The 25,312-nt window shown below is 37.1% G+C and overlaps 1 protein-coding gene and 1 pseudogene across 7 annotated transcripts in view; one reads left to right on the top strand and one right to left on the bottom strand.

The window, feature by feature from the left end:
• The window catches only part of VPS13B (vacuolar protein sorting 13 homolog B), an 822,593-nt gene that overhangs the window by 422,551 nt on the left and 374,730 nt on the right, over positions 1-25,312 (bottom strand). The window lies entirely within an intron of this gene.
• Positions 22,775-23,011, top strand: LOC112859642 (small ribosomal subunit protein uS14 pseudogene; annotated as a pseudogene).

The raw sequence follows: 25,312 nt of genomic DNA on the forward strand, positions 1-25,312 counted from the left end.
TGCTTTTTTTAAGCCCAGCGATTAATTTTATGACTATTATTCTAAACTCTTGTTCTATTATATTGCTTAAATCAGTTTTGATCAATTCATTAGCTGTTACTACTTCCTGGAGTTTCATTTGAGAAGAATTCTTCCATTTTATCATTTTGGCTAGGCCCTCTGGTAGCCCCAAACTGCAGGGCACTTCCCCTGTGTTGTCCCAAGGAACTTGGGTTGGTGGGTGGGGCCGCAGTCAGACCCGATGTCTGCCCCCAGCCCACAGCTGGGGCCACAGTCAGACTGGTGTGTACCTTATCTTTCCCACTCGCAAGGGCAGGACTTACTGTGGAGTGGTGTGGCCCTTGTCCAGGCTGCTTGCACACTGCCAGGCTTGTGGTGCTCCTTTGACAGGATCTGGCCAAGGGCGTATTAGCTGGGGTGGATCTGCAAGGTGCTCAGGGGCAGGAGGGGCAGGCTTAGCTAGCTTTGCTGTTGGTGGTCCTCTGCGGGTGGTGCCCTGCAGCACAGGGAGGGAGGGAGGCCCGTTGGAGGGATGGATCCACAGCTGCACAGCGTTGGGCATTTGCACAGTGCAAGCAAGTTGGATGATGGGAACTGGTTCCCTTTGGAATTTCAGCCGGGGGATGGGAGAGGGAAATGGTGCTTACCAAAGCCTTTGTTCCCCCACTGAGCTGTGTCCTTCCAAGACTTAAGAACTCTCCCTCCCAGCCTCCCTGCTCTCTGAGAGCAGAGCTGTTGACTTTTAACATTCCAGATGTTAAGTACCGCTGGCTGTCAGAACTCACGCAGTCCGGCCCCTCTGCTTTTGCAAGCCACACTTCAGGGGCTCTGCCTTGCCCAGCGGTCTGCTCTTCCACCACCCCAGCTCCCTCCCGCCAGTCCATCTAGCACGCACCACCTCTCTGCTCTTCCTACCCTCTTCTGTAGGCCTCTTGTCTATGCTTGGCTCCGCAGAGTCCATTCTGCTAGTCTTCTGGTGGTTTTCTGGGTTATTTAGGCCGATGTGGGTGGAATCTAAGTGATCAGTGGGATGAGGAGAGCCCAGCATCCTCCTGTGCCACCATCTTCCTTCAGTCGAATGATCCTAGTGCAAGCAGAGGGTCTTTGTAGGCTACAGGACTCTGACAAGCTTAACACAGGGTTCTTCATCCAGGTGCCTAACAGTCAAAGGTCATTTCCTCAGGTCAAATGAGAGAGGCCCTAAACCATGAAAATTTATTTCCAATGTCCAGCTGGGAGATCTGAGAGGTGTGGGCATGGGCTCCTATTGCTCCAACTTTACAAACTGATTTTGAAAGTAACCAAAAAAGTATGTGCTTACATAAAAGGCAAATTTTTATATTAAGAAAACAAAAGGTGATATTCCACTCTGTATAGTATGTTATTAAAATTTTTGTCCATCTAAATTACAGAAATCAGAGAATTTCAACAATTTTAAAGCAAAATTTCAGAAATTACTCTTAACTTAATAATCTATAACAACATATATTATTTCTAAACATATCCATATATTTTTTATACATTATATATTAATACAAACATTAATTTGTATGTACCACTTTATGTACTTAAGAAACATAAAATAAGTCAGATCTTGGTTTTTAAGACTTTGATTAAATTAAGTTTGATGGTCCTAAAATGCTCTCCAAAGTAAATGCTGCCATATTACCACTATGTGAACTACAGTTGCTATATTTCAACTCAGTTTCCTTATCTTCCCAACTTGGCTCATTTGCATTTATACTAGATTAATAACATCTTTTTAAAAATTTTTAATATTCATGAGAGAGAGAGACAGAGAGAGCAAGCAGGAGAGGGGTAGAGAGAGCAAGCAGGAGAGGGGTAGAGAGAGAGGGGGACACAGAATATGAAGCAGGCTCCAGGCTCTGAGTTGTCAGCACGGAGCCTGATGCAGGGCTTGAACTCACAAACCGTGAGATCATGACCTGAGCCAAAGTTGGATGCTCAACCAAATGAGCCACCCAGGCGCCCCATAGATTAATATCTTAAGGGCATGGATCATAGACCCTTTTCCCTCATATTTATAAACCCACAATCTACCACAATATGCATATTATAAATTCAAAGAATGTTTATTTAAAACAAGAGTTTGGGAGAGACCCATAAAGAGATTTGGGAACTGAGCATTCTAGGTAAATAATAATGCAAAAGTCCTGGGTTAGAGGTATACTTCGGATTTTCAAGAAATAATATGGAAGAAATGATGGCCAAAACAAAGTAAAGAGTGAGTGAAGTAGGAAATGAGTCAGAGCTATAAATAAGGACCAGTCATACAGAGCTTATATAGGCCATGGTAAGAAGGTTGGCTTTTGCTTTGGAGAAGCTGGGACATGATCATGGAGTCTAAATACAGTCATAAAATTACTGGATGGACATATTTTAAAAGAATTTCTCTGGTTACTCTGCAGAAAATCAGCTGTAAGTATTAAAACAGGGAGACAGTATGTGAAAGATGGTGGTTGCAATAGAGGTATTAAGAAGTGATGAAATTCTGTATCCACTTAAAAAGATAAAGCCTCCAGGCTTTACTGATGGACTACACATACAGTAAGAGAGAAAAGTGAAGAACGGATGACTCCAAGGCTTTAGGTCTCAGCAGATGGAAGAATGGAGCTGCAGGAGGAGGAGAACTCAGGGGGAAAAACACCTTAGTTTTTTAGACCTATCAAGTTGCAATTTCCATCAGTTCATATGAAGATATCAAGGTTACAAACAGCTCAACAACTATACAAAATGGAAAAGAATACCAACAGATAATTAAGAGAAAAATATACTATGGCCAAAAAACTTAATAACACCCTTGCCAAGAAACAAATAAAACTTAAGACAAAAATCAGGTATCCTCTTCCGTGGTCACATTGGCAACATTTTAAAGCATCAATTTGCATATTTACAAAATCTGTCGTTGTTGAAGGCTCTTTTGAGAATTTTTCATATACTGGGAATATGATTAAGTATGGCCTTTTTAGTAGAATTGCAACAGACGACAATTTGTAGCTATCAAAATTTAAACACGCAATATTTTTCTACAATAATCCCATTTCCAAAAACTTATGCTACAGAGATACTTTAACATTTGAGAGTGCATGCATACAAACAACTTATAAAGAATGGTCAGTGTCAGCAGTATTATTTGAAATAGTTAAAAAAGAAAAGAGGTGAGAAGGGAGCGGAAATGGAGAAGGAAAATGTTAAGCAATTTATCTGTCCATCAAAAAATACATGGTTGGGGCGCCTGGATGGCTCAGTCGGTTAAGCGTCCGACTTCAGCTCAGGTCATGATCTCGCGGTCTGTGGGTCAAGCCCTGCGTCAGGCTCTGTGCTGACAGCTCAGAGCCTGGAGCCTGTTTCAGATTCTATGTCTCCCTCTTCCTCTAACCCTCCCCTGTTCATGCTCTCTCTCTCTCTCTGTCTCAAAAGTAAATAAATGTTAAAAAAATTTTTTTGAAAAAAAAAATAAATGGTTAAATTAACTTCACAATACCTCCAAAGAAGATTATAATCCATTCACTTAAAATGAGTAACAGTTACAGGTATGATAGAAAGCACATTTTTGATATCTTGTGAAATGAGAAAAATACATATGTGTAGTATAATCCAAATATGTTTTTACAACAATGTGTAAGTTTGAGTGTGATTTGTCTACTCCATACACAGAAAAAGTTACAGAAGAGTAAAAAAGCAAATCCATGACAGAGGTTTCCTCTGAGGAGAGCAAAATGGAATTGGTGAGGGTAAGAGCGACGGGGTATTTAACACTTTATTCCATATATTTCAGAATTAATTAAATGATTTACAATGGGTTTCCTATTATAATTTTCTTAATAAAACACCATTAATTTGCCTTCTATTGACTTGGATTGCATCACTTCTCTTTTGTCCATTAGTAGTTATGAGAACAAAATGGTTACCTAAGCCTATGGTAAAATTCTGCCAATTTAAATAACTGACTTAAATCTAGACCAACCACACAAAACCTGCACAGAGAAGTTTATAGGATCTTTATTCCTAAGTGCCAAAATCTGGAAGGACTAAGATGTCCTTCAGTAGGTGAGTCAATAAACTGTGGCCATGAAAACACACAGAAGCAATTTAAATGCATATTAGTAAGTGAAAGAAGCCAATCTGAAAAAGCTACATACTAATTCAAACTATATGACATTCTGGAAAAGGCAAAACTATGGAAACGGTAAAAAAGATCAGTAGTTACTAGGAGATAAGGAGAAGAGAGTAATAAAACTACTATATTGGTTACTATAATGGTAGATAAAGGTCAATATAAATTTGTCCAAACGCACAGAATATACAATACTAGGAATGAACCCTAATGTAAACTATGGGCTTTGGGTGATAATCATAGAAATTCATCAATTATAACAATGTAACACTTTCGTAGAGGATGTTGGTAACAGGGGGAGAATCTATGCATGTGAGGGGAAGGGGATACATGGGCAATCTCTGTACCTTCTCCTCAATTTCACCGTACACCTAAAACTTCTTTAAAAAATAAATTCTATGGAAATAAATTTTTAGATGCAGTCAAAATTTTAAACTCTTAACAATGAATACAAAAGGTTTCCAAAGAAATTTCTATGATCAAATCTCAAAAATCTAGTACAGAATATTAGTTTCATATAAACACCATTATTTCAATTTCAAAATAAACCCATCTAATAAATGCTAACAGTACCAAACAGTTTGAACACTATCACATGACTGTGAAGCAATATTTCAAGTAATTACTAATCAAAAAGCCATACAGTTACTGTAAATATACTGATATAATGACCTAATAAAAAATATTAAAGGAGGCCCTGAAATTTATATGTGATTCAAAAAGCTTTGAAAAACATAAGCAGTTAAAACTTCTCATTAAATATCATAATCTGGCTATTGGAGGTATAAAATCACATTATTTTGGATACACTCATATTGAGTATTTATTTCCTAAAAGATATGAGGAAGACAGTTTTTAAAAAGGGCATTTATTTTCCCTGTAGTTATGTATATTTCACAGGTAGGATATGAAAACTTCCTATAATTCTGTCAATCTTGATATGTATTTTATTTAATCAAAAACCTCTGTAACGCCTGCTATATGCCAGATATTGCCGTAAGAGCTTTACAAATATTACTTGGTTTAAACCTTATAGCCACCCCATAAGGAACAACACACTATTATTTAGACTCTTATTCTCACCATTTTAGGATAAGAAAACTGATCACACAGAGGTTTAGTAACTTATTCCATGTCACCCAACTGGTAAATCACAAAATGAAGATGTGAATCTACGAAGTCTGACTCCAAAGTCCATGCTTTTAACTATGCTATAGCAACTCTTCTGTTTTTCCAATCCTGTATCATGGTAACTTCTAGTTCCAGCAAATATGTACTAACTATACCATATTTTTATTCAAGATGATGGTACCACCGATTGTTTAGAAATCATCAGATGTGTTCATTCTCACTAGAGCTACTCAAAAACCTACAGTTAACACAGTAGTCTGATATCCATTATACTTCCTGTTTTTAACAAATAACTAAGGTACTGTTTGCAACAATAAATAAGGTACTTTTGAGACACAAAATTTACTGGTTAAAGTAATATAATAGTAATAAAATAATATCAACAATCAGTTCTTAGATATGTACTATCCAGCCTGGTGCAATATTAATCCTTCATTTCTTCATCATGAAAAATGTACTGCATTGGATGTCTGGGAAGATGGCGGAGTAGGAGGACCCTAAGCTTACCTCCACCCACGGGTACAAGTATATAACATTTACATAAGTGTAAATAACCCAGAAAACAACCCAAAAGCTGACAGTAAAAACTATACAACTACATGTAAAGAAGAAGCTGAATCTAAGAGGACAGAAATGGGCAGTAACATGGTCAGGAGCTAAAGGGACCCTTGGGTGGGGCCACAGAAGGCAGGTACCCTGCAGGCTTAGAGAGGAGAGAGAAACAGACCCTCACACAGGAGAATGACACACACATAGGAATGACAAATGACCCTCACACATAGGAATGACAAATCCCTTTAACATTTGGCTTTGAAAACCAGAGAGGCCAAATTTTGTATGTTCTTACAACCAGTGGGACTTAAAACCTGGAGCTTTAAAAATCAGCACACCAGGCTCTGGGAGAACTTGAAGAGCAGGAGGAGGCTGAGTCCCCACCTTTAAAGAGACAGCACAACCAAAGTCCACAGAGATACAGCACAGAAACAGCAGTCTTAAAAGAGCATGGGTCACATAGGAGGGAGAGTAGTTTACTTATCTCAGAGTCTACTCCTGAGCAACAGAGATTCCGAGGAGAGTCATTCACAAACAAAGAGGCTGACAGACACCATTCCCTTCCTCCACCCCCCAACACCCAGCATAAACACATGGCCACCTAGAGGAACCAGAGTGGTGCCCACACTCACCACCTAACTTGCTAAACCCTCCGTTCTCTCCCTCCTACAGACCTTGCAGATCCACTCCTCTGATGCACTCATGGACAGAGCTCACCCCAGAGAGGGACCACAGGCCTAGCAAGGTGCAAGCAGCCCTGACAGGGGACAGCTCCACTTGAAAATAACTACTACTTGAGAAACTGGGAAAGATAACCACACATACCAGTTTGTATGTGGCCCTAGCAGTGGGCTAATGGCAGACAGCTGGTCAGATTTCTGGCCCTGGCCACCAATGAAAGCTTCTTAGGGGACAACACAGGGAAAGAGCTCTGCAGTTTGGTGCTACTGCATCATGGGCAAATCCCTGACCCGACTCAACTTAAGCCCATGCGGCCCTACCACATGGACCAAATAACTGCGCACAATAGGCAGAAAAAGCCACTGCAGACAACTGCACTGAAGGAAACAGTGGCTCAGCCACAAAAGCAGGATGTACACAACACACATAAGAGACACACTGGAAATCTGAGGTTCTGGGGAACAAGGAATGCTGCACTGCAGGGCACTACAGGACCTATTCATAAAGCCATTACTTCAAGAGTAAGAGATGTAGTTGACTTTCGTAACACAAAGGAACAGACAGAGAGAGTTAGACAAAATGAGGAAACAAAAGACTATGTCCCAAATGAAAGAACAGGACAAAATCACAGCAAGAGACCAAAGCAAAAAGGAGAACAAGTGTAATAACATTCACAGTATAGGAACCCAGAAGGCGAAGAGAGAGAAAAAAGGGCAGAAATGTATTTGAAAAAATACTAGTTAAAAATATCCCAAATATGGGGAAGGAAACAGAAATCCAGATCAAGGATGCACAGTGAATCCCCAACAAAATAAACACAAGGAGAACCACACCAAGACATATAGTATTTCATATGGTAAAAAGTAGTGATAGGGAATTTTAAAAGCAGCAAGAGAAACACAGTTATGTACCAGGGAAATCCCATAAGGCTATCAGCTGATTTTTTAGGAGAAAATGCAGGCCAGAAGGGAATGGCATGATATATTGAAAGTGCTGAAATGAAAAATTCTATTTAGCATGGCTATCGTTAAGAACAGAAGGAGAAATAGAGTTTCCCAGACAAAGAAAAGATAAGGAATTCCTCACCACTAAACCAGTCCTACAATACATGTTAAAGGGGATGCTCTGAGTAGAAAGGAAAGACCATAGGTAAAAGCAAGAGTAGAAGGAAACAAAAAAGCAGTAAAAATTAATATACCTGTAAAAATTAGTCAAGGAACTCACAAAATAAAAGAATATCAAGTATGACACCAAATACCTAAAATGCAAGAGACATGAAGACAGGGCTCAAACTTAAGTGACCATCAACAGGATTGCTACAGGCAGAAGACTTTACATACAAACCTAATGGTAATCACAAATCAAACACCAGTAATAGACATGCAAACAATAAACAGAAAGGAACCCAAGTATACCACCAAAGAAATCCAACTAATCATGAAAGAAGAGAGGAAGGGAAGGAACAGAGAAGAACTACAAAAACAATAATAAAAAATAACAAAAATGACAATACATACATAATTACTTTGATTGTAAATAGACTAATTGCTCCCTCAAAAGACAGAGTGCAGGAATAGATAAAAAAAACAAGACCCATCTACACGCTGCCTACAAGAGACTAATTTCAGACCTAAAGCAACATTCAGACTGAAAGTGAAGGGAATGAAAAGCATTTAGCATGCAAATGGATATGAAAAGAAAGCCAGGGTAGCAATATTTATATAGGACAAAACAGACTTTAAAACAAAGACTGTAACAAGAGACAAAGCACGCTATATAATCATAAAGGAACATACCAAGAAGAACATACAGTATTAAATATTTATGCACCTAACATAGAAATATATAAAGCAGTTAATAACAAACTTAATGGAAATAATCCATGATAAAATAATAATAGTAGGGGACTTTAACACCCCACTTACATTAATGGACAGGTCATCCAAACAAAATCTACAAGAAAAAGGTAGCTCTGAATGACACACTGAATCAGATAAATTTAACAGATATATTCACAAATTTCCACACTAAAACAGCAGAATACACATTCTTTTCAAGTGGAAATGGAACATACTCTAAAATAAATCATATATGAGGCCAGAAAACAAGTCTCAACAAATTCAAAAAGACTGCAGTCATACCATGCATCTTTTCTGTCTACAACTATATGAAACTAGAAACCAACATAAGAAAAAATCTGGAACGAGCACAAATACATGGAGATTAAATAACATGTTACTAAACAGTGAAATGGCCAAGAAATCAAAGAGGAAATAAAAAAATACACGGAGAGAAAGGAAAACGAAAACACAGTCCAAAATCTTTGAGAGGCAGCAAAAGCTATTCTAAGAAGGAAGATTATAGCAATATAAACTTACCTCAAGAAAACAAGAAAAACTCTAAAACTGCCTAACTTTACACCTAAGGGAACTACAAAAAGAGAAACAAACAAAACCCAACACCAGAAGGAAGGAAATAATACAGTTTGAACAGAAATAAATGAAATAAAAATTTTTAAAAAGTCAGATCAATGAAACCAACAGCTGTCCTTTGAAAAGATCAAAATTAATAAACTTTTAGCCAGACTTTCAAAATGAAGAGAGAGAGAGAGAGAGAGAGAGAGAGAGAGAGAGAGACTCCAATAAACAAAATTAGAAATAAAATAGGAAAAATACCAACAGAGTAACACGAAGAACTGTAAAAGAATATTGTGAAAAATTATATGCCAACAAATTGGACAACCTAGAACAAATAGATCAATTCCTAGAAACATACATTTCTCAAAACTGAATCAGGAAGAAATAGAAAATATGAACAGACCAATTATCAGCAATGAAATTGAATCCATAATCAAAATACTCCCAATAAACAAAAGTCCAAGACCAGATGGCTTCACAGATGAATTCTACCAAACACTTAAAAAAAGAGTTAATACCTATTCGTCTCAAACTATTCCAGAAAACAGAAGAGGAGAGAAAACTTCCCACTTCATTCTTTGAAACTAGAAAAAAGAAAGCCCTACAGGCCAATATCTCTGATGAACATATATGCAAAAATCCTCAACAAAATGCCAGCAAAACTGAATCTAACAATACATTAAAAAAAAAATAACACACTGATCAAGTGAGATTTATTCCCAGGAAGCAAGGATGGTACAATAATTGCAAATCAATCAACGTAATGTATCACATCAATAAGCCAAAAATAAAACTGTATTATTATTTCAACAAATGCAGAAAAAGCATTTGACAAAGTACAACATCCATTCATGATAAAAACCCTCAACAAATGAGGCTTAAAAGCAACATACCTCAACCTAATACAGCACATATATAAAAACAGCTAACATCATACACAATGGTGAAATACTGACAGCTTTTTCCCTAAGGTCAAGACCAAGACAAGGAGGTCCATTCTCACCACTCTTATTCAAAACAGTACCGTAAGTCCTAGTCACAGCAATGAGACAACAAAAAGGAATAAAAGGCATCCAAATTGGTAAGGAGACTCCCACCAAAAAACTACTAAAACTGATCAATGAATTCAATAAAGCCACAGGATACAAAATCAATGTGCAGAAATCTACTGCATTTCTATACACTAACAATGAAGCAGCAGAAAGTGAAATTAAGAAAACAATCCCATTTATCACTGCACCAAAAATAATAACACACTTAGAAACAAACTTAACCAAGGAGGTCAAAGACCTACATTCTGAAAACTGTAAAACACTGATGAAAGAAATTGAAGATGACAAAGACATTCCACCCTCATGGACTAGGAGAACAAATATTGTTATTTGCTATATTGTTATTGTTATTTGTACATACTACCAAAAACAATCCACGAATTTAATGCAACCCCTATCAAAATACCAATAGCATTTTTCACAGAACTAGAATAATCCTAAAATTTGTATGGAACCAAAAAAGACTCCAAAGAGCCAAAGCAATCTTGAATTATAATAATAAAGCCAGATGTATCACAATTTCAGATTTCAAGTTATACTATAAAGCGGTAGTAATCAAAACAGTATGGTACTGATACAAAAACATACAAAGAGATCAAAAGAAAGAAGAGAAAATCCGGGAATAAACCCACAATTACATGGTCAATTAATGTTTAACAGAGCAGGAAAGAATATCCAATGGGAAAAAGACAGTCTCCTCAACAAATGATGCTGGGAAAACTGGACAGCAACATGCAGAAGAATAAAACTGGTCCACTTTCTTACACCATACACAAAAATAAATTCAAAATGGATGAAAGACCTAAATGTGAGACCAGAGACCATAAAAATCCTACAAGAAAGCATAGGCGGTAATTTCTCTGACATAAGCCATAACAACATTTTTCTAGATAGGTCTCCTGAGGTAAGGGACAGAAAAGCAAAAATAAGTTACTGGAACTAAATATAAAAAGCTTCTACACAGCAGAGGAATCAATCCACAAAACCAAAAGGCACCCTACTGAGTGGGATAAGATATTTGCAAATGACATATTCAATAAAAGGGTTAATATCTAAAATACATAAAGAACTGGGGCGCCTGGGTGGCTCAGTTGGTTAAGCGTCCGACTTCGGCTCAGGTCATGATCTCACAGTCTGGGAGTTCAAGTCCCGTGTCGGGCTCTGTGCTGACAGCTCAGAGCCTGGAGCCTGCTTCGGATTCTGTGTCTCCCTCTCTCTCTGCTCTCGTGCTCTCTCTCTCAAAAATAAGTAAACTTTAAAAAAAATAATGAAAATAAAATACATAAAGAACTTATCCAACTCAATACCCAAAGAAACAAATCATCCACTTTAAGTGGGAAGAAGATAGGAACAGACATTTCTCCAAAGAAAACACCCAGATGACCAACAAACCTATGCAAAGATGCTCCATGTTATTCATTATTAGGGAAATACAAATCAAAACTATAATGAGATTATCACCTCACACCTGTCAGAATGGTGAAGATCAAAAACACAAGAAACAAGAAGTGTTGGCAAGGATGTGGAGAAAAAGAAACCCCAGTGCACCACTGATATGAATGCAAACTGGTGCATGCACTTGTAGAAAACAGTAGGAAGCTTCCTCAAAAATTTAAAAATGGAACTCCCCTATGATCCGGTAATTATACTACTGGGTATTTACCCAAAGAATATGAAAATAAAGATATCTGTATGCCTGCCTGTTTAATGAAGCAATATTTACAATAGCCAAATTATGTAAGCAACCCAAGTGTCCATCAGTAAATGAATGGGTAAAGATGTGGTGTGTGTGTATACAAAAAAAAGAAAAAAAGAAAAAGTAATACACTTGGAGTCAACTTATGTGTTTCAGTTGTGTCACTTGCCATAATACTTAAGGAAAGCAAGTTAATCTAAGTGTCAGAAATTGAAAATACTATTATCGAATGGCAACAATACTATTCATGTTAAATGTTTTAGTGTATATGAAAACAGTTCATGAAAGTACCATAAATATAGGAAAATGATGATAAAAAAAACTGTAAAGTGTAGAAAAGAACTTTAAAGTTACCAGATATAAAACACAAGTTCCCACCTCTTCTATCACAATCAGGCTGTTGTTTTAGTTCTACCTTAAATACCATTTCCTCTGAGAAATGGTCAGTGATTTCCCCAAATTAGACTTGGTCCTTCCTCTATAATCTCTCAGAATTCTGACACAACTCTGTATAACATATTTAATTCTCAATGGTATTGTATTAAACATCTAAATATTTATCTTTCCAAAAGGAGCAGTAAAGCCTTATGATATGGTATAGTAATAAATGGTAGCAGTTAATGCTTGAACTTTGAAGATATATTCTGAACTCTGCCCACCAATCATCCTACTCTTCCAATAAGAAATAATCTTATGTCCATATTAATCTAACACCAATTAGATAAACTGGCTGAAAAATAAAGCTAGAAATTCCAGGCCTAATAGTTAAATGATACTATTTTTTGCTTCTACCTCTCAATCAATGATTTACATCAGAACATTCCTTTTCCTTCTTGAGGTTGAACTGGAATCTGGTAACAATTACTCAAAGTCAGTATGTCAAAACCCTCTGTTCTTATTTTGAGGATTTGAGTAATGATGTCAATGGTTAAATGTAACTCTAAGCACTCTATAGTATATATAAACTAATGGCACCAAATATTGCATTTGATACCAAATGGCTTACAATATTCAGTTCAAGATGCTCACAATAGAAAGGTTATTTCATGATATTAAATAGTCAAACACTGTTCAGCCAGAACAATATAATTCATTTTTCATAGTAAGTGTTTCTCAGAATTAAGCCTTGTTTTGGGATTTTATCATCACCTGTGTAAAACCCTTAACAAGGTGCTATCAAAAAAAAGTAGGTCAAGTTTAGTACCTGGTCAATTGGAGAGAATGATTTCTAATAGGAGAGTAACAACAACAAAAACCTCCTATAGCATTTTTTCCTTTAAACTTGAGACATTTAACCATCAATTTGTATGTTTAGGCACTTGATTCATTATAACACTGATGCCAAGACATACTCATTTCTCTGAAAAGGCAATCCATGTTTCTTCTGTTTCATGCAGCACCCTACAGTAGTATAGTGACTGGCTCAGTAAATATTGGCTGATTCAATCAATTGATATAATTTTAATTGTAGCTGACATACAATATTAGTTTCAGGTGTATAACATAATGATTCACCAATGATATACATTATAATATCTTTTTTGAAAGATAAAACATCCTATGTGTACTTTCTTAAAATCTTTCCCTAATAGCATATTATTAAACACTTTTATTAAAAAAATGTAACTTTGTGTGAGGTATATATTTATGATTTATGGCTTCATGTTTATTTCAAATTTTATTTTTTTATTTCAGATTTTACATAATCACCAAGATGCAAAGTGTGCCAATTTTTATTTCTCCTTTATGTCCAAAAGAAACCACGCTGTTCAGACATGTACTCATAGCCAAGACATTATTATGCCAAGGGGTAGCAGCCTTAAGCAGAGATGAATTACCTAAAAGGAAACTTAAGATAAAAATAAAAAACCTCCTGAAAAAAGCCTTGCAAACTCAGGTTGTAGATCATCCTGGAGAGGCAACATAAAGCATCTTAAGCAAAACAAGAAGATGACTACCAAAAAGAACTTCCTAATAAAAAAGGGGAGAGTTGCAAGCTTAAGGGATACACTTTTCTTCATTACAAGTTCAGAAAGCTAAAGGCCAAATGGAGAACACGGGCTATTTAGAATGGCATACTTTTTAGGTTTCTGTGTAGATTTGAAAGAGAAAGAGGGTAAATGCTTCAGAAGAGAAACCAGACGTTGATACAACAGTGACATGTAGTATCACATTTCATTATCTTGTTCACAAAGACATCATAAAAGACTAGGATAAAAGATTGTGTTAGCTTTTCACATGCTTAAGGTGTTCTCTTGCTGATAAATGGTCTACTTTTGGAGATACTTTTATTACAGAATATATGTTGATATTTGATAAAAAAAAATCAGAAAGTGCAACTAACTTAAAAATAAGGAAAGGAAAGGGAAAGGGAAAGGGAAAGGGAAAGGGAAAGGGAAAGGGAAAGGGAAAGGGAAAGGAAAAGGAAAAGGAAAAGGAAAAGGAAAAGGAAAAGGAAAAGGAAAAGGAAAAGGAAGGAAGGAAAACATATCCCATAATTTCAATATGCTAAAACGTCATTCAACAGTGCTTAAGGAGCACCTGCTATGTATTAGGGACTAAGTTGGAAACTGGAAATACCATAGTGAATAAAATAGACATGGTCTCAGTTCTCAAGGAGTTTATACATACATGTGGTAGGCTTTAAGATTTTTTTAAAAAACAAAACAAAAAACTCCTCAGTCGTGAAATTGCAGACACTAATCGGATAAATATATTTACATACAAGCTTCCTCAAAGCATAAAACTGCAATCAGGAAACCTAGGTGCCACCTTTCCATCCACCATTCAAGATACGAGATCTTAGAATACCTCCAGCTATTTAGGTTTCAGTTCTTGTCTATAACTCTCAAGAGAGAAGCATTAAAGGCTGCCTATATCTCACAGGAAAACCATGGTGTGAGACAGGCATTCTGCTATCTGTAAAGAAAGAAGAGGGGCGCCTGGGTGGCGCAGTCGGTTAAGCGTCCGACTTCAGCCAGGTCACTATCTCGCGGTCTGTGGGTTCGAGCCCCGCGTCGGGCTCTGGGCTGATGGCTCGGAGCCTGGAGCCTGTTTCCGATTCTGTGTCTCCCTCTCTCTCTCTGCCCCTCCCCTGTTCATGCTCTGTCTCTCTCTGTCCCAAAAATAAATAAACGTTGAAAAAAAAAAATTAAAAAAAAAAAAAAAAGAAAGAAGAAAAAAAAATCAAGGGCAAGGAAAGAAAGGGGAGGGAAGAGGAGACGAGAGAAAAAGCACTCAGAAACACCATCATGTCGTAAGTATTAAAGATACAAATGTCTCTAGAATCTGCCCTTCAAGTTATATACTGATTACTACACTGATCTATCAAGACTATTAACATTCTTTCACCCTGGCCTTAATTGCAAAATAAAATAAGTAACAACAAGAAGTTTAAACTTCCATGACTCTTCATGTGTGTGTACCCACAATACAACCAACACTACCACCACCAGAAACAACAGCACAGGGTAGAAAATGAGGAAATGGAGCTTTTGGAGTTAACATCGTGAGACCTTAGAGGAGCATGAAGAATTTTTAAGTTGGAAGAGACAGTCCCCTATTTATAGCTACAACTTTTGACAAGGCTAGTGTTGGTTTTTTTACATGTTTTATACTCAGAACTAAGTTTCAATGATGATTAAATTATTCAAAGTGCAACTCTAAAATAATGAGGCTGGTTTTCCTGTAGTTCTATAAAATTGGTGTTGTTACTTAGTATTTGTCCTTCATGAATACTTCACAATGCTTCTCCTTCTGCAGTAGTCTTAACTGAACACTGATCTTTATAGTTGTAAGAGTTCAGAGGGAAACTAAGAAGCTAACCAGGGAATTATAGAAAAATAAATGAGAAAACTTTGGTTAATCAGATCACTACTAGAATTTGAATGTTCACATTTATGTTGTAAAAAGCAAAAGGAGAAAAAAGGGGGGGAAAAGGTGTGGAAGGAAGGCAGAAAGGAATCTCATTAATCATAAGCAAAAATGTTATTAAACATCCATTTACTATATTCCAGGATACTGCAGTAAGGGCTGAAAAATATGACACAATCCTTATCCTCCAAGTGCTTACAATCTAGATAGGAGATATTAATCTAATTACATACAACTGTCAAAGAGCATGATGAATTCTATACTTTAAAATATTCTTCAAATTACAGACTGTCTAATTCAATCAAGCACTGGCAAAGTCTTCACAGGGGAGGTAACATAGTTTGGGTTCAGGACAAATTCTTAAGAAAGAAGGAGTTGTAGGCAGAACATGAACAGAGGCACAGGGGCACAAAGTACACAGTGAAGAGTGTAGTGTGAAGTATACTGCACAGCAAATGAAACTGATAAACTGGAGACAGGGCTGGAAAGGTTAAGTTTAAGCCCTAATTGTGAACTGCCTTGACTATCATGTTGAGAAACATGAAATTTATCCTGAAGGTATTAAGAAGATGGTGAAAACTTCTATGGAAGGAAATGTAATAAAATTTGGGTTTTAGAAGTGAAAATTCTGATATTCACACAGATATTTATCATTGTAATATACAGCTATATCATTGGGAGAGAGAGTGAAAAGAGAAGACCAATTAGTTGTTTTGCTTACCCTCAATGTTGCTCATTTTATTTGATTATTGCTACAGTAGTTAGAAATTGATCTATTATGACCCCATACCATACTCTGGGTATTAACCAAAATAAATTCATGAACTGTGTTTATTTGACCTGCATTTGATCCTTTTGCTTTTAAGTGGACAGCAGGAAAAAGAAGTTCTGATCTTTGACTAATTTGAGGGTCCTGCACTCCAAAGGAAAACTCCAGGCCTAAAAATTTCATTATTCTTTTGTCTAATGATGTAAGTTGGGACATATAATTGCAATCATTTTTAAGTATCCACTAAGTATATTATTTTACGTATTTGCTGAAAGTATCATTTAAGTTTCATTTCTTCAAACTTTTTTTAAATTTGAGAGAGAAGAGCGCATGCATGTGAGTGGAGGAGAGGAACAGAAGGGAGAGGGGAGGGGGAGGGGGAGAGAGGGAGAGGGGAAATCTCAAGCAGGCTCCATGCTCAGCACTGAGCTGGACATGAAGCTTGATCCTGTGACCTTGGGATCATGACCTGAGCTGGAATGAAGAGTTCCTCAACTGACTGAGCCACCCAGGTGCCCCCAAATTTGTTTTAAATACTCAAAGAGAAAGAAAGAAAAATTGGTTGATTAAGTGGTTTCTACTTCTAAAGATACCTCCAAGCATTCCACTTATATTGCCCCAGAGAGAGGAGGATGCCCCAGAACCCAGACAAGAGTCAAATTCTTTTGTTAATATTATCCCCATAAAACTCTGACACAACTCTGAGTGACCCTGAATTGACTTTACATTACTTACTTCTTTAGCCCAGTATAACTGAAGATCATAGATAAGTTCTCTCTCTGCTAGAGAAAAATAAAGTTATATTTTGCACACTTTATTAGAAAACTGAGAACTGTGCCTAATACATACACATATATTACAAAATTAGAATAACCAATAACCAACCAACCTGAGTGATCCTAAAAGACCATATCCCTCCAACCCCCAATACTTGCCACATAACACTGCCTTAATATTCTGGGGTTAATTCTTTCATGTCCTTAATCTCCATTCATCTCCATTTACATCAGCCAACAGGAGAAGCCCAAAACTCTAAACATCCCTTATGACCCAGGCTCATCACCAAAGAGCTCTGTGTAACCCTAAGTGATGCCATCTCTCATTCGACAACACTGAAATCTCTTCTGTTCTGCCCTCTAAAACTCAGATCACTAGTAAAATCTCCCGTATCTTCCTAAAACTTTTCTGTGAACTTACTCTCCAATTTTTTTTCTAACAAAGCAGAGGACACTGCTTTCTGGGAAGTCCTCTTAACTAGCTGTTTTCTCTGCCATATCCTGCAAAGAACTGGGCCTGGGAATAGGCTCAACGGCTTCCCTGATCCTCACTGCCACTATTTTTTTTTTTTTTTTATCTCCTCCCTAAAAAAAAAAAACCTCACTTTGGATTTCATGTCTTCCAACCATACACCCATCACTACTTCTTACTGCAATAATCTATATGATCCAGAGGTCAACACCCTCACCCACATTCTTTGAAGATTTTAGCTCCAGGATCACTGTCACTCTCTGCGTCAGAGACAAGAGTCCTCATTAAACATTCTACCTGCTCCCCTATATTACTCAGTCTGCAGCAAGGCAAGCCTATGTGAATGATTCTCACCAATAACATATGACCTAAAGCTAGATAGTACCTCTCTAAGCTTTAGAGGCAATCAAGAGCAAGTGTGCTTTCCTTATTTCTTTCTCTTTGCTTATCTGCTGGCTGAATGCAGAACATCCACAGGATCAGCAGTGTGACTAAATGGCAGATGCCCAAGTGACTGCTTGCAAAAGAGTTAAACTGTGACCACAGCAATGTACTTTCCCTGAATAAGAAATCAATTCTCTTGTGTCAAGAGACTGAGATTTTTGTGGTTGCTTTTTAGAACCGGTGGACAGCACTGACTAATAGGACCTATTAGAGGAAACTGAAACATTTGACCATTGCCACCTTCTTGACACACTTTCTTAAATCCTTCTGGACACTGCTGTCTCTGTGTTCCCTTCCTACCTCACTACCAGCTTTATTGGTTTTCTTGCTACTTCATTTTCCCTAACTCTAAATGTTGCAGTGTCCAAAGATTCAGTCTTTGGGCTATTACAAATCTCTACAAACGCTCTCTTCTTAGATGATCTCACTTAGTGTCATGACTTTAAGTATCTTCTACATGGTGACAATTCCCAGGAAACACTCTTGATCTAGCCTCTAAACACCAGACTATTTATCTGTCCATTCAACATCTCCATTTAGATGTTTAACAGAATTTCAAATTTAACATGGCCAAAGCAAAACTCTTATGTCTTCCTCTGTCCCCACACCTTTCCTTTTATATTCTTTAAAGTCTCAGAAAACAGCAAATCTACCCTTCCAGTTGCTCAGTGAAAATAACTGATCCCCTCTCTCACACACACCACACATCTAGACAGCTGGCGCAATTCTCTTGGCTCCATCTCAAAATATATCATAAATTTGACCTTATTTCCTCTAGTGATACTTCACTCAGCCAAGTCACCATGATTATAGGCAGATACTACCTCAATAAGCTACAGGTCAACAGGTCCACTTGCTGCTATACTTTCTTCCCTATGGTCTAGTCTCAACACAACACCCAAAGTGACACTATTAACATAGCCAAAAAGAGTTCTATCATTTCCCTAACCAATATCCTTCTCTGGCATCCTGTATTACTCACTTTTACTAGTCCAAATCCTTACAATGACTTATTAGTCCCTACAGGATTTTTCTTCCCCGTTGCCTTTTTACTTCCTCTTCCATCCCTCTTCCCAGTGATCTCTGCTCCAGCCTGGCTGACCTCCTTGCTTTTCCCTGAAAGCAAAAATACTAGCCGAAATACTGGGTTAGAGAACACAGTAGAAGAGGAACCACATCCCCACCACCTTTCTCCCAATCCATTTCCTCAAGTCTGTGGGACATTTCAGAAGGATTTGGAGAATTTTAGCAAAGCAGGAATAAAGGCAGACCGATACCAGTCTGTGAATCTTATTATAGACCTATTCTTCCATTCTGTTGCTGTGGCTTGGAAAGCACTTAAAAATGAGAAAGAGGAAAATGTTGGCCTCTTCCAAAACTTATGAGCTATGGAAAAGTAAGACTTCAATTCAGTAAGCATGGTTGAGTGCCTACTTGTAACTAGGACCTAAGGGTAAGAAAGATGTGTAAGACTGAGATTGTGCTTTTGAAAAGCACATTTTGAAAAAGGGAAATAGGTGGGTAACAGACTTACTAAATGGACAGGTAGTGCAATAATTGTAGCATCACTGTCTTATAATGACCCTTTACCCTGTTCTAAATCACGTACATACAGTAATGGAAAAGAAGCTATTACTCATTCCTAATCCTAATAATGATTTTGGTGTCACCAGAAAGAAATATAAACATGCCTCTTGCAAAAGAAAAAAAAGTCAATTTTCAGGTTCATAAATAACCTAACTCTGTACTTTTTTCTCCATTTCCGTGGCTACAATCTGCTGAAAATGTTCATTTCTATAAAGAAGGATAACTCACATTTCTGGAAGGGTCTTTCTCCTTCTGCTCCATCCTACAAACTGCTCTCAACCACAGGATACTACTCAAGAATTAATTGCACCATACATAAAAAAAAATCAAAGTTCTCTATCTGGTTTTCGAAGCCTTGTATAAGCTGGTCTTGCCTCTCTGAATCTGTTCAACTTTATTTTCCACTATTTCCACTGAAGAATCTCCACTCCAATCAATGTCTTCCCCCCCCCCCCCGTTATTCCCATCCAAGTGACCTGCCCCCTCTTGATTATTGCAAATCTTATCTACTTAAGACCTACCACAAGTTGTACTTCTCTAATGAAAATTTTTCCAGTTCTTAAAGTATATAATAATGGCACCTTTCCCCTAAATTTTCCTCAGTTTTATAAATCCGGCCACATTGTACATGACTTTTTTTTTTTTTTTACCTGTTAGAACCTAAAGTTCATGAGAACAAGAGCCATGTCATCTACTGCTTTCAATTTCCCAAAGTACTTAACACAGAGTTAAGAACACTGTAGGAACTAAAAATTCTATTTACTGACTATCTGACTAAAGATAAAATCTAACATCAATATCTTGGGTTACACATGGACTACTCTTGTCAGTATTCAACACTATAAAACATAATTAAATGTGTGATGCAGCAGGAATATCCTGAAAGATTATGTGCACCAATTTATTTTATTTTATTTTATTTTTAATTTTTTTTTCAACGTTTATTTATTTTTTGGGACAGAGAGAGACAGAGCATGAACGGGGGAGGGGCGGAGAGAGAGGGAGACACAGAATCGGAAACAGGCTCCAGGCTCCGAGCCATCAGCCCAGAGCCTGACGCGGGGCTCGAACTCCCGGACCGCGAGATCGTGACCTGGCTGAAGTCGGACGCTTAACCGACTGCGCCACCCAGGCGCCCCAATGTGCACCAATTTAAAATGTACTACAAGATGCTACTTCTCCTCAATAATTGATAAATATCCTTGGGAAATCTGGGAACAGACATCAAAAGGTATAGGACATCAATACAAATCAATTAAAGAAATGGGAGCAAAAAAGTTTGAGGAATGTGATATTTAAGCCCCTAAATAAAAAATAAAAAGAGAGAAAAAGGTTTTATTGAGTCGTATAGTTATTTACTGAATACCTGCTCAATGCCAGAAATCGGTGTTAGATTCTGGGAAGAAAGTAAATAAGTCTTGGGGAAAAACAGTTTATTCAATAAATGGTGCTGGGAAAACTGGACAGCCATATACGAAAGAATGAAACTGGAGCCCTATCTTACACCAGACACAAAAACTAACTCAAATGGATTAAGGACTTAACAAAATGTCACACCTGAACCATAACACACAGGCAGTAAGCTCTGTGACATTGATCCTGGCAATCATTTTTTGAATCTGACACCAAGAGCAAAGGCAACATAAGCAAAAATAAACTAGTGGGACTATATCAAACTAAAAGGCTTCCGCACAGCAAAGGAAACCAGCAACAAAATGAAAAGGCAAACTACTGAATACGAGAAACTATCTGCAAATCATATATCTGGCAAGGGGTTAATATCCAAAATATGTAAAGAACTCATACAACTCAATAGCAAAAACAAACAAAAAATCTAATTAAAAATTGGGCAGAAGATCTAAATAAACATTTTCCAAAGAAGGCATACAGATGGCCCATAGGTACATAAAAGATGCTCAAAATCATTAATTGCCAAGGAAATGTAAGTCAAAACCAAACTAATATATTACTTCACACCTGTGAGAATGGCTATTATCAAAAAGACAAAATATAACAAGTGCTGGTGAGGATGCAGAAAAACGGGAATTCTTGTGCACTATTGGTTGAAATGTAAATTCGTGAAGCCATTATGAAAAACAGTATAGAAAGTTCCTTCAAAAATTAAAAACAGAACTATTATATGATCTAACAATTCCACCTTTGGGTATTCATCTAAAGAAAATGAAAATACTAACTAGAAAAGATATACGCACCTCCATGTTCACTGTAGTATTACTTACACTAGCCAAGATATAGAAACAACCTAAGTGTCTGCTTATATATGAATGGAAAAAGAAAATGAGGTTAATACACATATACACATATATGTATCTATATATGTATAGGCATGTGTGTGTATATATAATATATGGAAACATATAATGAAATATTATCCAGCCATAAAAAAATGAAAATCTTGCCATTTGTAATAAGAGATGGGTTGCAAGGACAGTGAAATAAGTCAGACAAAGAAAGACAAATACCATATGATCTCATTTCTATGTGGAACTTAAAAACAAAACAAAACAAAACAAAAACCAAACTCATAGATACAAAGAACAGGCTGGTGGTTTCCAGAGAAAAGGGGTGGACGAAATGGGTGAAGGGTGTGTCTGAAATGGGTTAAGGGGGTGAAAAGGTACATACTTCCAGCATAAAAGAAATAAGTCATGGGGATGTAATGTACAGCGTGGTGACTATAGTCAATAACATTGTATTGCATATTTGATGGTCTCTCACAGAGTAAACACTAAAAAATTTTTCATCACAAGAAAAAATATTTTTGGTAACTATGTATAGGGATGGATATTAACTAGCCCAATTATGACCATTTCACAGTGTACATGTGTATTGTATCACTATGCTGTAAACCTGAGATAAATGTAACATATGTCAATTATACCTCAACTTTTAAAAAGTGAACAAGTCAGATATGGTTCTTGATACACATATTCTAGACTAAGAGAAAGAAAAGAAAGAATGAAAAACTCTGGTAGGTGTTACAAGGGCAGAAAAGAGGTGCTAAGGTAGGGAATCCTGGCAGAGTGGCACACACCTACTTGAGAAAGACTGAATAGAGGTTTCTTTACTGAAAGCATAACATTTAAACTAAGACTAGGAGTATGAAGAGTACATAGCTACAAAAAGAGCAATGAACTTTTGCCTTGTTCCATCTGAGAGAGCAAGATGGGTCACCAGGAGCTCTACTGTGGCCATCCAAGGAAATTTGGCCTGGGTTGTCATTCCTGCCCCATCTGCACAAACCGGCAAGGTCTGATGTGGAAATACTGTGTCACTATGTGCCTCCAGGGTCTCCTTCAGTATGGGAAGAATATGGGCTTCGTTAAATTGGATTATGTGAGCCACCTTGAATGGGTCCTCCAAGATACCTACTGTAATGCCTATTCATTGTACATAAAATAAAAATACTTCCATTTTGAGTGTTTTAGTGTGTATGTGGGGGGTGCGGGAGCAATGAGAACAGTGGAAACAGCACATGCAAAAGATCCCAGGCAAGAAAAAGCATGGAGTGTTTGAAGAAAGAGGATCATTGTAAGAAAAAAAAGAAAAATGACAAATGATGAATGGAAGAACAGGACAGAGGCTAAATCAGGTCAAACTTTGTAGGCCATGGTAAGGAGTTTGGATTTTATCTCAAATGCAGTAAGAAGTTACTGAAGTGTTTTAAGCAGGGAATAAAATCATCCAATTTAGATTTATAATAGGATGATTCTTGCTGTCATCTGGACAATGGATTAGGGTAACTGAGAACAGATGATGAGATAATTTGGAAATGACACAAGTGAAACTATTTAGGACATCCTTACATTATTCTGTACAAGAAATTGTGTGGCTCTGATTTGGGATGCAGCATATGAACAGAATGGACAGGGGAAAAAAGCCACTGAATTCAAAGTTTCATCCTTGAATAACATGGTCAATGGTGGTGGTGGGGGTGGGGTACATAGTTGTACAGATCTGACACATTAGGCTTGAGTGGTTGAGTGGCCTGTAAGATACCTAAACAGAAATGTAGACAACTGGATGTGAGACAGGAAGGAAGGGAGGAAGGAAGGAAAGGAGGGAGGGAGGGAGGGAGGGAGGGAGGAAGGGGAGACTGGTATAACAAAACAACTCAGTCAAGACAAATGTAGCATAGATCATCAGTGTGAAAGAAGTGTTATTATGTAAACATGAATGGAAATACTGGCCTTTAAGGCAACTTTAAGATGATTAATATCAAACAGAGAAAAGAAAATATAAAATTACCCTGGAAGGAACTAGATAAAACAATAAGCTTCACTTTGCTTAGAGCCTATACCTTTCCTTTTAAAATGTAAACATAAAAAAATGTGAAATTTACTTTCTATCTGTATGTGTTTTTATCATTTTCTAGAACTTCCACATACCTTCCTTTTAAAAAAATGTTCATTTTTAAAATTTTTAAAAATGTTTTATTATCTATTTTTGAGAAAAGAGAGACAGAGCATGAGTGGGGGAGGGGCAGAGATAGAGGGAGACAGAATCTGAAGCAGGCTCCAGGCTCTGAGCTGTCAGCACAGAGCCCGATGCAGGGCTTGAACCCATGGAACGCGAGATCATGACCTGAGCAAAAGTCAAACACTTGACCAACTGAGCCACCCAGGTTCCTCTAAAATGTTTATTTTTTAAATTTATTTTTGAAGGGAGAAGAAGAAAAAGAACACAGGCAGGGGAAGGACAGGGAGAGGGAGACAGAGAATCCCAAGCAGGCTCCGTGCTGTCAGAGCAGAGCCTGATGCGGGGCTTAAACTCACAAACCATGAGATCATGACCTGAGCTGAAATCTAGAGTCCAACACTTAACCAACTGAGCACCCAGGTGCCACTTTATTTAAGTCTTATAATAATACTTAAATCTGTGAGCTTTTGTTTGTATACTTATTACCATATTCTAAATGAAGAAAATCCAGGTGTATGAGGTTAGCTTGACATGGGAGTAGGAACAGGATCAAAAGCTAGATTTTTTTGGTCTCTAATCTACTGGTTTTTCCACCATACCTTCTTAACTTGATCCGTATCTTACACTGATCATTATTTTTGGCAACTTAATTTGGCAACATAAATTTAAATAACTTGAAGAAAAAGTGATTTTTACATAGTAAGACTATTTTTAAATTTCTAGAGTTTAGAGAGTATATAAAGCTTTAAGCAACTTGCCATAGAAACTGCAATAATGCCTGAGACTTTTCATCAAAATACAAACTACATTCGATACTATCACTCTTGAAAGCCCCTTGGGAAATAATGGCTTTTGGATTCTGCAAGTCAGCGTGACATGGCATGCAAAATTGTATCTCATGCTGAGCCAACCAGGAAAATATATGTCATCACCATGTGACATTCAGAATTTCATCTGGAAACTATAATCTTGTTCTGACTGCTAAAAAGGGGGTGGGGGGGAGGAAGACTGCATACAAAACAATTTGGTTGAATTTTAGCTGAATTCCTGCCAGTTCATGTAAAAACTAAAATAACTTATTTCCAAAGAACTCTGTATTCAAAAACCTTTCAATGTACTTATTAACATCACAACGTTTTCTCAAAGAACTTCAAAATTAACTGACATACTTTTGAAATCTTATGATAACTCAAATTAATGAATCACTAGAAAAAGTTCTTTATAATGAAACAAAGTTGTAAAATTAATAAACTGTCTGAAGTAGAACATCAAAAACACTTCCTA

The sequence above is a fragment of the Puma concolor genome, chromosome F2 (assembly GCF_028749965.1).
Source record: "Puma concolor isolate L17-30 chromosome F2, mPumCon1.1.hap2, whole genome shotgun sequence".
NCBI lineage: Eukaryota > Metazoa > Chordata > Mammalia > Carnivora > Felidae > Puma > Puma concolor.